Raw genomic sequence first — 14,763 nt, 5'->3', positions numbered from 1 at the left:
GAGCTCGTCCCTCAGAGGCAGTGACTCTCATGCTTGCCTCCTCTACATCCCCGTCTCCCCTTTGCTCCTCCTTTCTTATCTGGGAAGAACCACCAGATTTTATACCTCAACCACATTCTAAAGAGAGTTCAAGAAAGTTCCTAAATCCGAGGGTGCCAGGCACTTTTCTAGGTTCTGGAAGCACAGCAGTGAACAGAGCTTACATTCTGATGCTGCAGAGGTGACAGGCAATACCCAAGGGAAACAGGCAGTGTGCTATCTATTGATAAACGTTAAGGAGAAAAGACAACCAAAAAGCATGAAAAGAAACCTGAAACGCCAGGAGACGAAACTGAAGTTTTAGAGAAGGTGGGCAGTAAAAGGCCGCAGTGAGCTGACTCCTGAGTAGAGACTCCCCAGGAAGTCAGGGCACCAGCTCGGCAGCCCTGTGAGGAGGAGCCGACTAGGCGGTAGGGGGAGCACATTCCTGGTGGGTTTGAAGACCAGGGAAGATCTACTCTCTCTTGTTCAGTGCTGGATGGCAAGCAGCCCAAGGAGCCTTGCGTGAGGGCAGCTTTCTTGAGAGCAACGGCAGTCTCCTTCAGAGGCTATGTGAAATAGGATTTGTATTTTTAGTTCGTTTCATAATAGTCCCCAAGAGATGATTAAGCCTAAATCTGACCTTAAAACTCTGAGATGGGGGCGCCTGGGTGGCTCAGTCGGTTAAGCGTCTGACTTCGGCTCAGGTCATGATCTCGTGGTCCGTGAGTTCGAGCCCCGCGTCGGGCTCTGTGCTGACAGCTCAGAGCCTGGAGCCTGTTTCAGATTCTGTGTCTCCCTGTCTCTGACCCTCCCCTGTTTATGCTCTGTCTCTCCCTGTCTCAAAAATAAATAAACATTAAAAAAAAAAAAAAACAACTCTGAGATAAATGGAGGATGATTTTGTGATTGGAACCTCTTGGCTCTTATGACTCTCTGGCCCTGTTTGCAGAACTTTGCATTGATAACACCCCGTGAATTATCTTAGCAGAAGTGATCAAACTGGTTGTTATTTTACTTTACAATAGAAGGTGGGAACACAGTGGATTTTAATGACATGACTTAATCACTTCAGTGGATTCTGTGAACATTTAATCTCCACCAAGCAGGCCAATTAATGTATCCGTGGTTTAGAGACTTTGGTTATCTTCCTTCCTGCTTTAGAGAACACAGAAATGCCCCAGGGATAAACATAAGTCCTTTCCTCCTAAGTGTCTTTTCTTCTTAATCTTGACATTGCAAATGCCTTATGATATTACAGCTTCTAAAGCAGTGAAACTCACAATTTTTACAAGAAATAGTAAAAAGAGAAAACATGGGTATAAATAGAAAAAATTAAAACTTCTCTCCACATAAGACAAGTACTTCTAATCAGTTAAGAGACCTCATTAGACAGATTCAGTTTCAAGCACACACATCCATACCCAGGCAACTACTGGTCATGCCTGTATGGAATTCATTCACACACACAATTCTCTGATTGACCTATGGAAACGTGGTATTTATGAGAACTTGGCTAGAATGTCAAATTTGATAGTCACTGTGTGATGCATAATATGCTAAGTATTTTTCACTGCCCTTGAGTATTTACCTGGTAAAACCCTGGTTCAGTTAGTTAACTAGAATGAGGACAGCAAGAAACTATTCCAGTCCTCCTTACTTCATCTACATGGGCCAGTTGAGTTGAACATTCGACACAAATTCTTTTTTAAAAGGTGAGAGGAGGTAAGAGAGCTGTTTGATACAATACAAAAAGAACAAATACCGTCTTTCCTCCAACCCCCCCATGAACCCTGGTGACCCTTGATCCTAAGGCAGAATGCAGTCACTTGCCCACGTGTTAACTTTTGGGATGGATGTGGTAAGCAATGGATATCATTTACATTGATTTTTGTTGTTAGACCTGTTAATTTATATCTTTTAATTTACATTTCTTTTTCTTACAGGTTTTTAGTCACAAGATTTTATTCATGCTTTATATTTCATTTTATAATTATTACTAAATCACTCTGAAAGAGGTATCTGTAAGTTTCTTATGCTACAAATTCAGCCAGATAAACAGTGCTTTGACAGATAATTTCCTCACACCACTAAACTAACTGAAGTGATTGACTTTACTTATTTCAGAGTATTAAAGTATTTAAAGATAATTCATGGCTATTAAAGGCCATTGAATTTTCATGAAATGCTACATTGGTTTGAAAATATTCGAATGCTAATGAAGATGTATTTAATGAAGACAAATTGTATTAATGAAGACGAGTTGAATATTTTGGCAAAATAACCTTCTCAGTAGTAGAATTACTATTACATTAATATCTGCTGTTTCTACCAAGGAAACAGTAAATATTAAAACAGTATGGACTTGATGAATGCCTGGTGTTAACTTCACTTTTTTTTTTTTTTTTTGCACACTCTTATAGATTACTAAATATAATTCTTAGACTAATGACCATTTACATCCAGAAGAATAGCAGAATAGAAACATGGTTTATTGATGATAAAAATATATTAAATCAAGTGCTAATCCTGACATTTTATTTCTTGTTGCTTGGTAACAATGCAGCAGCTATGTGAGAGAGTTCCATTATCTCGGGTACAATGGACTTCACTGCATTGTGGGGTAGCAGTACCAATTACAGCAAGTCATTTGTGTGCCATTATCCTTACAAAATTTAGGTGCTGTTTTTTATTGTCCGTGCAGAGATCCTGAAAGTCATTTAATAATAACACATTCCCTTTTTTTTTTTTTTTTTTTGATGGGCTGGTGAATTTTATTCTATTTTTAGGTTTTTGAGTTTGTATCTATTTATAATTTTTGAGGCTTCACAAATTTGCATTTTGTCAATGTGTATCAACTGTATAAACTTAGGCTTTTACATTTATTATAAAGGTATGTACATTATAAGGGAAGCTTCATTAATTCTTGGTGAGCATCTTTTATCCATGACCGCCTAAGGAGGGGAGAAAAAACTATCTGGGCAGAATTTTTTGCCTCATGAAAAATCATCAGAGTATATTCCTCATCCTCCTCTAATATAAAAAATTCCTAGTTTAGTACCTGCTTCAGGAAAAGGAAACCTGTGGAACCGCTATGATTCATTTTAAATGAAAGGCTGATTTACGTTTTGTGTAGCCATATATGTTCTATATACTATTAGTTCACAGTAATTATTTAAAAGGATTGCAAAACTATAGCCCATGGCCTGTTTTTGTACCACATAAAGTTAAGAATGTTTTTATATTTTTATTTATTTAATTTATTTTTTTTTAATTTATTTTTTAAGTAATTTCCGCACCCATCGTGGGGCTCAAGCGTACAACCCTGAGATCAAGAGTCACATGCTCTATTGGCTGAGCCAGCCAGGTGCCCCAAGAATGTTTTTATATTTTTAAAGGGCTATTTAAAAAAGGAATATGTGACAGAGTCCACAAAGCCTAAAATATTAACTGGACTTCACAGAAAAAGTTTGCAGACCCTTAATTTACAGTATAATTTCTATTTTTGTAGTCCAAATATATTAAATGTCAGCCTGTTATTTCTTAAAAGACCCATGAGCTCAAATAGAACTGAAACAATAGCAAGTGGTTTGAGAAGAATCAATAAAATATTAAATCACAAGAATTTGTGTAGTAATGAAATGAATGTGCAATTTGGCAGACCCTTTGGGGAGCAACCATAAAGAAAGGAAGATCAGATACAACAACTTGTGTATCCATCCACAGTTGGTACCATTTCTTTAAAATCCCAGTGCCTTTGTCAGTAAATCTGACTTTAATATTAGCATGAATTGATGGGCTGATTTTATTAGAAGCATCTTGCCTTTTCCTGCCTGTTTCACTTGTTTTGTACTTGAGGACTAGTTTCTTGGGTACACAAATGCACAGCCAGGTGAATGTCGGTACCTCAGGACTTCTGCCACCGGAGCCATGTCTCCCATGCGGGTACAGCTCCTGCTGGCTGGCAGGAGCTGCGGTTTCCAGGAGCTGTGGAAGTGGTCTGGAGTTGCAGTTGTTCTGTGTTCCTGTCATTTGGAGGGGCCCTATAGCTCTCCTCTGGAGCTATACCCTCCGCATCCTGCAGAGAGGGAGGAGGAAGGAGAGGAGCAGGGAGGCTTTGGGCCTGATGAGCCTGATTTTCTCAGCCTTCTGAACTGTGGCTTTTAAACTTCCTGTTTTCAGTCAGAAACAGATTTATCTGGTTATTCCTTATTTGTTGGTAAGGTAATGGAAATCAGGAAGCCATGTGCTTTCTTGTATAGCATGAGTCCTCTGAAGCAAAAGAAAAGGCTGGAACCAGCCTAATGTATTTTAGTGACAAGAGGCAAAAGTCAATTATTTTAGCTAGATTTTCTTAACTCTTCTTTCTTGTAAGCAGAAGCTAAACTCTGTACTTAAGCACCATTTCTGCAGTAGCATGCATTTTATATCCCTTTCTGTTTGTATAATGCTTTTTCAAAGCACTTCCACATATATTAACCCATTTGATCCTCTTAATCACCAAGTGACATAGGAGAAGAAGCAGTTTTATTATAATGTTACAAATGAGAAAACTGAGACATGAGTAGGTTCCTGGGGGTAGATCACTAGGAAGTTGAATGGTCTTAATGAAAAGGACACTTGGAAGATTTGGTCCTGACTTTGCATGCTCCATCTGCCTCTGGCAAGACATAACAGTACTAAGGCTTTATTTTTGAGATGCTCATCAATAAGAAGAATTGTAAAATTGAAAACGTAGGTAGGTAGATATGTGGGATTTTACAGAAGGTTGGACTTAAGTGCAAATGAAAGGGTCATGCTTGTAGCTTGGGTACTGTGTGTAGAATGGATTTTACGATGGCATAAAGGGAGATAGGGTGACCAGTAAGGAGACAGTTGCATTGATCCATGCATGAGGTGATGGTGGAGTATAGGTGGGGAAGGCTGATAGAATCGAGGTAAACAGTATTTTGGAAGAGGAATCTTTCAGACTTGCTGATGCATTGGATATGGTGTGCTGGTTAGAGCAAAGGCAGAGATTAACTCCTTAGCCTGATTCGAGCAATGTTGTATCGAGTATCCTCTGGAAGGGAGTTTTACTGTTGGGAATAATCTACATATATTTGATAAATCAGGCATGGAATAGAAAAGACCATTTAGGGAAAGAAGCCCTGGGACTAAGCCCTTAGGAGTCTCGCTATATTTCTTTATTTTTTTTATTTATTTATTTTTTTATAAACAGACTCTGAGATTAAGAATTGTATCTTTGTTTCTCACTAGCATTGTGACCTTGGACAAATTACTTTAGAATCCCAGCTTCTTGGGGCGCCTGGGTGGCTCAGTCGGTTAAGCCTCTGATTTTGTCTCAGGTCATGATCTCGCAATTTCTGAGTTCGAGCCCTGCATTGGGCTCTGTGCTGACAGCTCAGAGCCTGGAGCCTGCTTTGAATTCTGTGTCTCGTCCTCTGTCTGCCCCTCCCATATTCATGTTCTGTCTCTCTCTGTCTCTCGATAATAAATAAACGTTTAAAACAAGAAAAAAAAAAAAAAGAATCCCAGCTTCTTTATAATATCTACTGTCTGCCCATTTCATGGGTCTATTTTGATCACCAGTGGGACAGGGCATTTGAATATGTTTTGTAAAGCTCTCAAGTGCTATGTTCTCACCTTGATCCCTCCTGCTGCTTTAGTTAATAAACCTATGACTGCTGTTGTTCTCATTGACCCAGGGATGATGGCTTTAGAACTCTATGCAGTGGGTGACACCTGGCATGGCTCACCCTCCTTACCCTTTCCATGTCTTCCAAAATTGTTGAGTTGCAAGGGAACGAAAATTCCATAACACTCCCAATTTCTAAAATCTTAGTGAGTTAATGAAAAAAAACTAACCTAAATTATGCTTCAAATATATTGTTAACTTTAATCATCAGTAAATTACCTGATATTTAAGGTTCATTAAAGTCAATCTAAATATGTTGATCCTTTCATTCAAAAACTATGATGACTTTTTAAGAGGAACACCCACCATGGACACCTTGAAGAAAGGAAGGTTCTTATGAATCTGTCATTTCATTAGCTTAAGTTGCATATGCTCAAATATTGATGACCTCTCTTAGCTGTCATGTTTTAAATGGGTCACTAGTTAATGACCTACTTATCTTGTTGTACTTTTGTTCAAAAGATTCAGATATTTTGGTTTGGGTTGAAAACTGAAGTTTGTTCCCTGAGGAAACTTGCTTGTGCTGACTCTCCATCTTGACTTCTTTTGAATGAAAGTAACATTTGTTATTCTTTTGGGAGTAAGAGAAACAAAATGAATACAGAGGGACTCAGATATTCATGGATGATTTATGTTCAACCATGGACACACCACTGCCTGCAAACATTAGAGGGACAAAATGTTCAAAGTAGATTTTTTCCATATTCCTTAGGATGGAGCACACTGTTACATATAAATAAATTAGGCTGCAGGTATGTTTTCGCTGCTTCCTTACGAAAGCTCTGCCTTACTGAATTTTCACAAACTCATGAAAAAAGTATGCTTTATTTTGTTTGTTTTTAGATGAAAAGGTTTGAAACAGTTGGTTAATTTGGGAGAAATCATGAAAGATTAGAAAACAAGAATGATTGAACTATTAGAAAGTAATGGTTTTCTGCTCTGAGGTGCATTCCATGAAGAAACCAGGACCACTCATGCCCAAGAATATAGTCACTTCTTCCACTCAGCTTCTGAAACTTGACATTAGGACACTAGTGGTTCTGTCACTGAATAACTAAGTCCACATTTCATTGCTTCGAAGAGAGTATTAAATCCAAATCCCATGGGAGGGAAGTTAAACAGGAATGTGACGAACCTAGTACCTTTTATGTGCTTTCCTGTGAAAAGGAGCTGTGTTATTCATTTAAAGAAGCTATTTTAGTTTCTTTAATAATTGGGGGGAAAGGATACAAGTTTTGCCTTGTATTGTGAAAAGTTCTTTTCAGTTTAGAATTTCATTTTAACTTTTGGAAAAGCTCTGCTGGCATAGACAAAACTCAGGGAAGAAAAATTCATCATTACCAAACTCAGACAAATACAGGTTGACTATAAAAAGCTACAGGATTAAGGCTGTTGAACTTGGAAGTTTTGGTCTAATTTAAATTTCTCTCAGTTTGAGGAATTTACAACCCTCATCATTTTGAGAATTGGCATCTCAGAAGTGGAACTAGACCTTTAGAAATATAGGAAGTATGAAATAGAATTTTAAAAGCAATTCCATAAATCAAAACTTGCTATAAAAAGTATTTTAGCTGCTGATTTATTAATAGATTTTTTTCCCAATGCTTTTGGCATTATGTTTTTACCCAAAAGGTTTTGTTTATTTTTCTTCTTGTTTCATATATTTTTTTTAAAGTTTATTTATTCATTTTGAGAGAGAGAGAGAGAGAGAGAGAGAGAGAGAGTGTGTGTGTGTGTGTGTGTGTGTGTGAGAGAGAGAGAGAGAGAGAGAGAGAGAGCAGGGGAGAGAGGGAGAGAATCCCAAGTAGGCTCTGTGCTGTGGGCATGGAGCCCTCCATGGGGCTCAGTCCCACAAACTATGAGATCATAACCTGAGTTGAAACCAAGAGTTGGACGCTTAACTGACGAGACACCCAGGCGCCCCTGTTGGTTCCTATTTTTAATGTACAAAATAGCATTTTACAAGTAGATTGATGAGAGCTAGGTTTTATAAGGATATAGGAAAATAGAATGGAAAACTTTTCTTCAAGAAATTTATTCCTAGGAAGTAGAAGGGACAGTATAATGGTCTAAGTACAATGAATACAGCTAAAGTATGCCCTACACAGAGTGCAGTAGACTCTATGATTGAAATATTTTCAACAATGACAATAGCAGGTGAAGGAGTTGTAGCCTTGTAATAATAAAAATAGCAATGACACCAGAAGCAAGTACTATTTATACTATGCACTTAAGTGCAAAACACTTTACGTCACCCATTGTAATTATCCAGTGAATTAAGTTTTATTATCCTTATTTTATAGAGGGAGAAAATGAGGATAGGGAAAAACTTTATGATGACAAAGCCAGTAAGGGGGACAGTTAAGATCTAAACAAATTTCTTTCTGCCTCCAGAGCGTATACACTTAACCAGAAGCAAAGGATAGAAGGTGTATTTTAAGGTGCGTTTGCTTTATACTTTGCAGTATTACCACTTTTATAATTTACTACCTCCGTACTGGCAGAATCTTAGATCTTTATTTAGCAAATTGAACTTTTCAGTTAACTAAATGTAGCCGTAGGACAGAGGTAATACATCCATAAACACAAAATTAGAAATCATTCAGTAACGTTAACCTCTTAAAGCTTATGAAATAAGATAACCCCCTAAAAGCTATAAAATGAAAGCCTTCACACTTGGGAAGCTAGAACGGTTTTTCTCCAATTAAAAATGAGGTGAAACATGTTATATAGTAGTTTGATTCTGAGAAATTTTAGGACTCTATGTAATAAATATTGGCAATGATTGAAGAGTACAGAAGTTCCCCCTCCCCCCATCCACGGTTTCACTTTGCACGGTTTCAGTTACCTGTAGTCAGTTGTAGTTCAGAAGTGGATGACCCACCTTCTGATGGTCAGTAGTAGCCTAATGCTACTTCAAAATGCCTACATCATTCATTTCACTAGAAGGGTGAGTACAGTACATTAAGATATTTTAAGAGACAGACCACATTCACATAACCTGTATTACAGTATTTTGTTATAGTGCTGTTTGATTATTGGTATTAATCTCTTACTATGCCTAATTTATAAATAAAACTTTTTCATAGGTAAGCATGTATAGAAAAAAACATAGTGTATATACGGTTTGGTGCTACTGTCAGTTTCAGGTATCCACCGGGGGTCTTGAAACATATCCGTCATGGATAAGAAGGGACGACTGTGGGCACTTCCAGTTTCTGGTCTGGCATCTAAGGAGCCTAGAAGTCACCAAGCCTGTCCTCACAATAAGAAAAAACTGAACAAACTGAAAATCAACAGTGCTTCTTAGAGAACTATCAGGGAATTGAGGTTGTGAGGGAAACCATTGCCTCCAAAATTAGGCAGACAGATAGGCTGATCCAGAGAATCACAGCATACTGGAGAACAAGCCCAGGAGCAGAAATCTCTGTGGGAACCAACACTGGAGTAGGAAACCCTAAACTCATTGGTGAATTGCTGGAAGCTCAGTGTGGGCAAGCTTGAGAGTTAAAAACTTTGAGGTGGCCCCATCTTGGGTAGGTGGGGGGCATACTTTCATGGGTTTTATTGCCAGGATCTCTACCAGATTCTCTCAAGGAAGATTAGAGAGAAATCTCCTTGCGCTTCTGACAGGAGGAGGGGAAAGTAGCCATTTGAAATACACCCAGAGCATTCTCATTCTCTTCTTCTTAACAGGGTCTGCCTTCAAGAGAAACCTTTTCACCAGAGCCAAACTGACCTGGGGAAAAAGAAATACCCAACTCCAGCTCTATAGCCTTTCAGGTGGGGGAAGGAGAATATCCAGCCCTGCCCTCCTCTCCTCTTCCTGTCTCACTTAAGTGGGGAGAAAACAAAACTGAGAAGTACTAGTGAAAGTCACAATAGTGGGTGGGGTAGGGGAAGGCTCACTAGAAGACAGACCTAATCATAAAACTGTGGATGCTTCCCTGTCCTCCCCACCTTCACAACGACCACCACACAGTAGAGTTCCTGTATCATAATTGGGAAACACAGCTGAGAGATCTTGTCTTGCACCTTATTTAAAAAGTCTCTAGGGAAATCCAAAGACGACAGAGGAGACAAAAACAAGGACACCACAGAAAAATTTAGCCTCTGATACCTGTAGCTACGGCAAACAGTAAGCACAGCCTAAACCCCAGCTAGATGAGCATAAAACCTCACATTAAGGGCCTATTTACCTTAATTTGTCTTACTCTATAAATATGTCTGGCTTTCAACAAAAATTAAAGGCATACAAAAGGCAAACGACACAGTTGGAAGAGAGAAAGCAAGCAATTAGAAGCAGCCTCAGATATGGTACAGATGTTGGAATTATCAGAATGGGAACTTAGAACAATTATGACTAATAAGAATGTTAATGGAAAAAGAGGGCAATGTGTGCAAGAGCTTATGGGTAATATGAAGCTGGGAGATGGAAACTCTAAGAGAGACTCACAAGGAAATGCTGGAAATCAAAAACACTGTGACAGAAATGAAAAATACCTTTGATGGGCTCATTAATAGAGTAGATACAGCCAAGGAAAGAATTAGTGAGCTTGAAGAAATGTCAAGAGAGACTTCCAAAACTAAAATGCATAGACAAAAAAGAATAAAATAGAACAGAATATCCAAGAACTGGGTCAGTTATAAAAGGTGTAACTTGTATAGTGGGACTGCTGGATGGAGAAGGAAAAGAGAAAGGAATAGAAGAAATATTTGAAGCAATAATGACTGTTTCCCCAGATTAATGATCGACCCCAAACCACAGATCCAGAAATCTCAGAGAACACTAAGCAGCATAAGTACAAAAAAAAAATTACACCTAGGCATATCCGATTCAAACTGCAGAAAATCCAAGACAAAGTCTTGAAAGAAGCCAGGGGAGTAAAACACCCTCTGTATAGAGGAGCAAGAATAAGAATTACATCAGATATCTCTTCAGAACCAAGCAAGCAAGGAAAGAGTGGAGTTAAATACTTAAAGGGTTGAAAACAAAAGGTGACCAACCCAGAACTCTGTATCCAGTGAAATTATCCTTCAAAAGTGAAGGAAAAATGAAGACTTTCTCAGAGTAACAGAAATTGAGGAAATTGTTGCCAGTATAGACCTGCCTGGCAAGAAATGTTGTAAAAAATTCTTCAGGAAGAAGGAAAATGATACAGGTCAGAAACTTAGGTCAATAGTAAGGAAGGAAAAATATGAGAGAAGGAATAAGTGAAAGTAAAATAAGATCTTTTGTTTTTCTTAATAGATAATCATTTGTTCACTATAATACTAACACTAATGGGACCCATAGTTATAGTTTGTGGGTAAGTAAATGATAGCCATGTACAAGGGACAGAACGGAGAGGTGGGACTACTCTGTTAAAAGGTACTTACACTGCTGTGAAGTGGTATAGTGTTATTTGAAAGAAGACTTGGCTTAGTCGTAAACGTATATTATAAATTCAGGCACAATCACTAGAAAAAGAGAGGATACAATTGATACGCTAAGAAAGGAGAAAAAAAAATGGAATCAGATAGCTTAATTAAAGCCAGAGAAGGCAGAAAAAGAGTAGAACATGAAAAAAGAAAGAACAAGGGCAAGAAATAGAAAATGTAACAACTGTGGTAGATATTAATCCAACTATATCAATAATCACTTTAAAAGTTAGTGATCTAATGTCTCCAGAGGCAAAGGAAACAAAAGCAAAAATGAACTATCGGGACTTCATTAAAATAAAAAGCTTCTGCGGAGTTTTCAGGAAAGGTGCCAAGATGGGGAAAAGTCCAGAGTAACAGCGCAGGAGAGGAGTAGATCCGCACGGTTTAGGTGGAAGGAGAAACCGTAAACTCAAAAAAAAAAAAAAAAAAAAAAAACTGAGGGAAAATACAACAAACCTCTTTGAAAGAATTTAGAATGGAAACTAACGTACAAAAGGTAGAACTTCTTTACCTCTTTATATATACTCTTGTTTTATATATTTGGCCATGAACGCCTATAAATATTTTGCATCAATTAAAAAAATAAATAAAAAAATAAAAAGCTTCTGCACAGTGGAGGAAACAATCAACAAAACTAAAAGACAACCTATGGAATGGGAGGAGGTATTTGCAAATGACATATTTGATACAGGGTTAATATCCAAAATCTTGAAATAACTTCCCAAACTCAGCACCCCCAAAATAAATAACCCAGTTAAGAAATGGGCAGAAGATATGAACACTTTTCTACAGAAGAGATACAGATGGCTAACAGACACATGAAAAGATGCTCCACATCACTGATCGTGAGGGAAATACAAACCCAAACCACGATGAGATCCCACCTCACGTCAGAATGGCTAAAATTAACAATATAGGAAACAACAGATGTTGGCAAAGATGTGGAGAGAGAACCCTCTTACACTATTGGTGGGAATGCAGATTGTTGCAGCCACTCTGGAAAACAGTATGGAGGTTCTGAAAATAGACCTGCCCTATGATCCAGTAATTGCACTACTAGGTATTTACCCAAAGGATACAGAAATACTGATTTTGAAAGGATACACGCACTCCAATGTTTATTTTATAGCAGCCTTATCAACAAGAACCAAACTATGAAAAGAGTTCTGTGAAAAGAGCCCAAGTGCCCATCAATTGATGAGTGGATAAAGAGGATGTGGTATGTGTGTGTATGTATTTATGTTTTTCACATATATGTATATTTATACATATGTATACACACATATACATGCAGTGGAATATTACTTAGCCATGAAAAAGAATGAAATCTGGCCATTTGCTATGACATGGATGGAGCTAGATTATATTAAGCTAAGTGAAATAAGTCAGAGAAAGACAATACTGTATTATTTCATTCATATGGAATTTAAGAAACAAAACAGATGAACATAGGGGAAGGGCAGGGATAAAACAGAGGGAAGCAAACCATAAGAGACTCTTTATAGAGAACAGGGTTGATGGAGGGAGGTGGGTGGGGAAGGGCTAAATGGGTGATGAGCACTGGGTGTTATATGTAAGTGACGATTCACTAAATTCTATACATGACACCAATTTTACCATATATGTTAACTAGAATGTAAATTAAAACTTGAGATTAAAAAAAGATTGTTGTTTGCACTGTTAAAACAATAATAAAAGTTAGTGGTCTAAATATGCTAATTAAAAGACAGACTCTCAAGAGTGGATTATACAAGACCCAAATATATGTCATCTATGGGAAACCCACTTTTATTTTTTTCCAGCTTTTTTTGAGATATAATTGACATAACATTGCATAAATTAAAGGTATACAACCTGTTGATTTGATCCACTTATATATTATAAAATGATTGCTGCTGTAGCATTAGCTAATACTGTGATCACCTCATATAATTACATTTCTTCTTTATGATGAGAACATTGAAGATTTACTCTCTTAGCAACTTTCACATATATAATACAATATTGTTTACTATAAATCACCGTGATAAGCATTACATTTCCAGAACTTGTACACCTTATAACTGGAATTTTGTACACTTTGACTAAAATCTTTCATTTCCCCCATCCAGCATTCTACCTCTGAAAAAAACATTTTTAATATAAGATGCAGAAAGACTAAAAGTAAAAGGGTAGCGAAAGAAAAACTATGACTATGCCAACACTAATCAACCTAACCCTGGAGTAGCTGTTTAACATCAGTCAAGCAGCTGCTCTCAAAGACAGTTTGTCAGTTTCTAACAAAACTGAACATCCTCTTACAATTGCGCTCTGGACGCTAACCCATTCTACTGGTTGGAACTCTTCCTGAAAGAGTCATAAAGTGCCCGTTTTTGTTGGTTTCCTTATAGAATGTATAGTGGGCTTGTTTACGTGGTCAATGTGAGCCATTGTTGAATTTGATACTTGGTTTCCTGTATGTGTCCCAAATATCCAAGCACTGCTTTTCTGGTCCTGTGTGCAGACTTTCATAAGGAAATATAAGTTTTATTCTTTGAAGAAGTTGCTGCTGGATGTGTGACCATGTAGAGATAAAAACAATGCTTCACTTAAGTGGGGAAGTGGATAGTCAGCTAGAAATCCATTCTAAGTGAACACTCAGTTAAGTTCATAGCTTACCAAATCAACAAATTGCCACCTTCAGAGCTGTTTGGAAATAGAGCAAAAGATATAAGTTCACATATGATAGGGATCTGCCACATAAGACACCGTGATTATCTTAGACTGTCTCACAATCTAGTTGATGAGATAGGGCTCACCTAGATATTTAGACCAGTGAGTTCTAAATTTAACGATCAAGATAGTAATTGCTGTGGGATCCTGCCTGCTGTTGTGGGCTGTGGGGTTGTGCCGCTGACCCCACAGGACCTCTTTCTGTTTGATGGACTAGTTTCTGCAGATATTTGTATATGGTGGATTGTCACTCTTGGCTCACAGTCTAAGGTGTGAATGGGCCAAAATTGGATGTGGAGACCCTTCCTACATGGAACCAAGGGCCTTGAAGGAACGAGGGAATTGGATGTCTCTTGGTTTGATTTCCTTAATTCCTGTTCATATATATTGTAAGATTATGACCATATTATATATGTTTTTCATTGCACAAAACATTAAGGGTGTTTTTGCAGGTCATTAATATCCCCTCCCCCCAAAAGGCTATTTCCATAGTTATACTTCAAATATGTATTAATAACTCTTTATTGTTGGGTTTTTATGGTGTTTTCCACCTTTCACTATTGTCAATAGTGCTTTAATGAGTATCCTTGTTTTTGTGCATATCTGATTATTTTCTTTGACAAAATTCCTAGAATTATGTATAAATACTGCTAAATTGTTCTCTAGGAAGCTAATTTCAATTATAATCCCATAGTGATATGTAAAAGCATGGCTTTGAACCATTCTCGACAACATGAATGTTATACTTAATATTTTTTTGATAATTTGCTAGGTGAAAAATGCTGTCTTGTGGTTTTAATTTGTGTATCTTGGATGACAAGGGAAGTTGAATATTTATTGGCTATTTATATTTCCTTTGTGATTTTATGTGTTGCTGTAGGTAATACTATCGTTATTTTAATGGGAATGTC

The 14,763-nt window shown here is 37.5% G+C and overlaps 1 protein-coding gene across 1 annotated transcript in view; it reads left to right on the top strand.

The window, feature by feature from the left end:
• Positions 1-14,763, top strand: part of OXCT1 (3-oxoacid CoA-transferase 1) — a 138,914-nt gene that overhangs the window by 37,426 nt on the left and 86,725 nt on the right. The gene's annotated exons all lie outside the window — the stretch shown is intronic.

Source organism: Neofelis nebulosa, chromosome 1 (genome assembly GCF_028018385.1).
Source record: "Neofelis nebulosa isolate mNeoNeb1 chromosome 1, mNeoNeb1.pri, whole genome shotgun sequence".
Classification (NCBI taxonomy): domain Eukaryota; kingdom Metazoa; phylum Chordata; class Mammalia; order Carnivora; family Felidae; genus Neofelis; species Neofelis nebulosa.
Note: the sequence above shows the minus strand (reverse complement) of the source record. Positions and strands in the feature narration are given on the sequence as shown.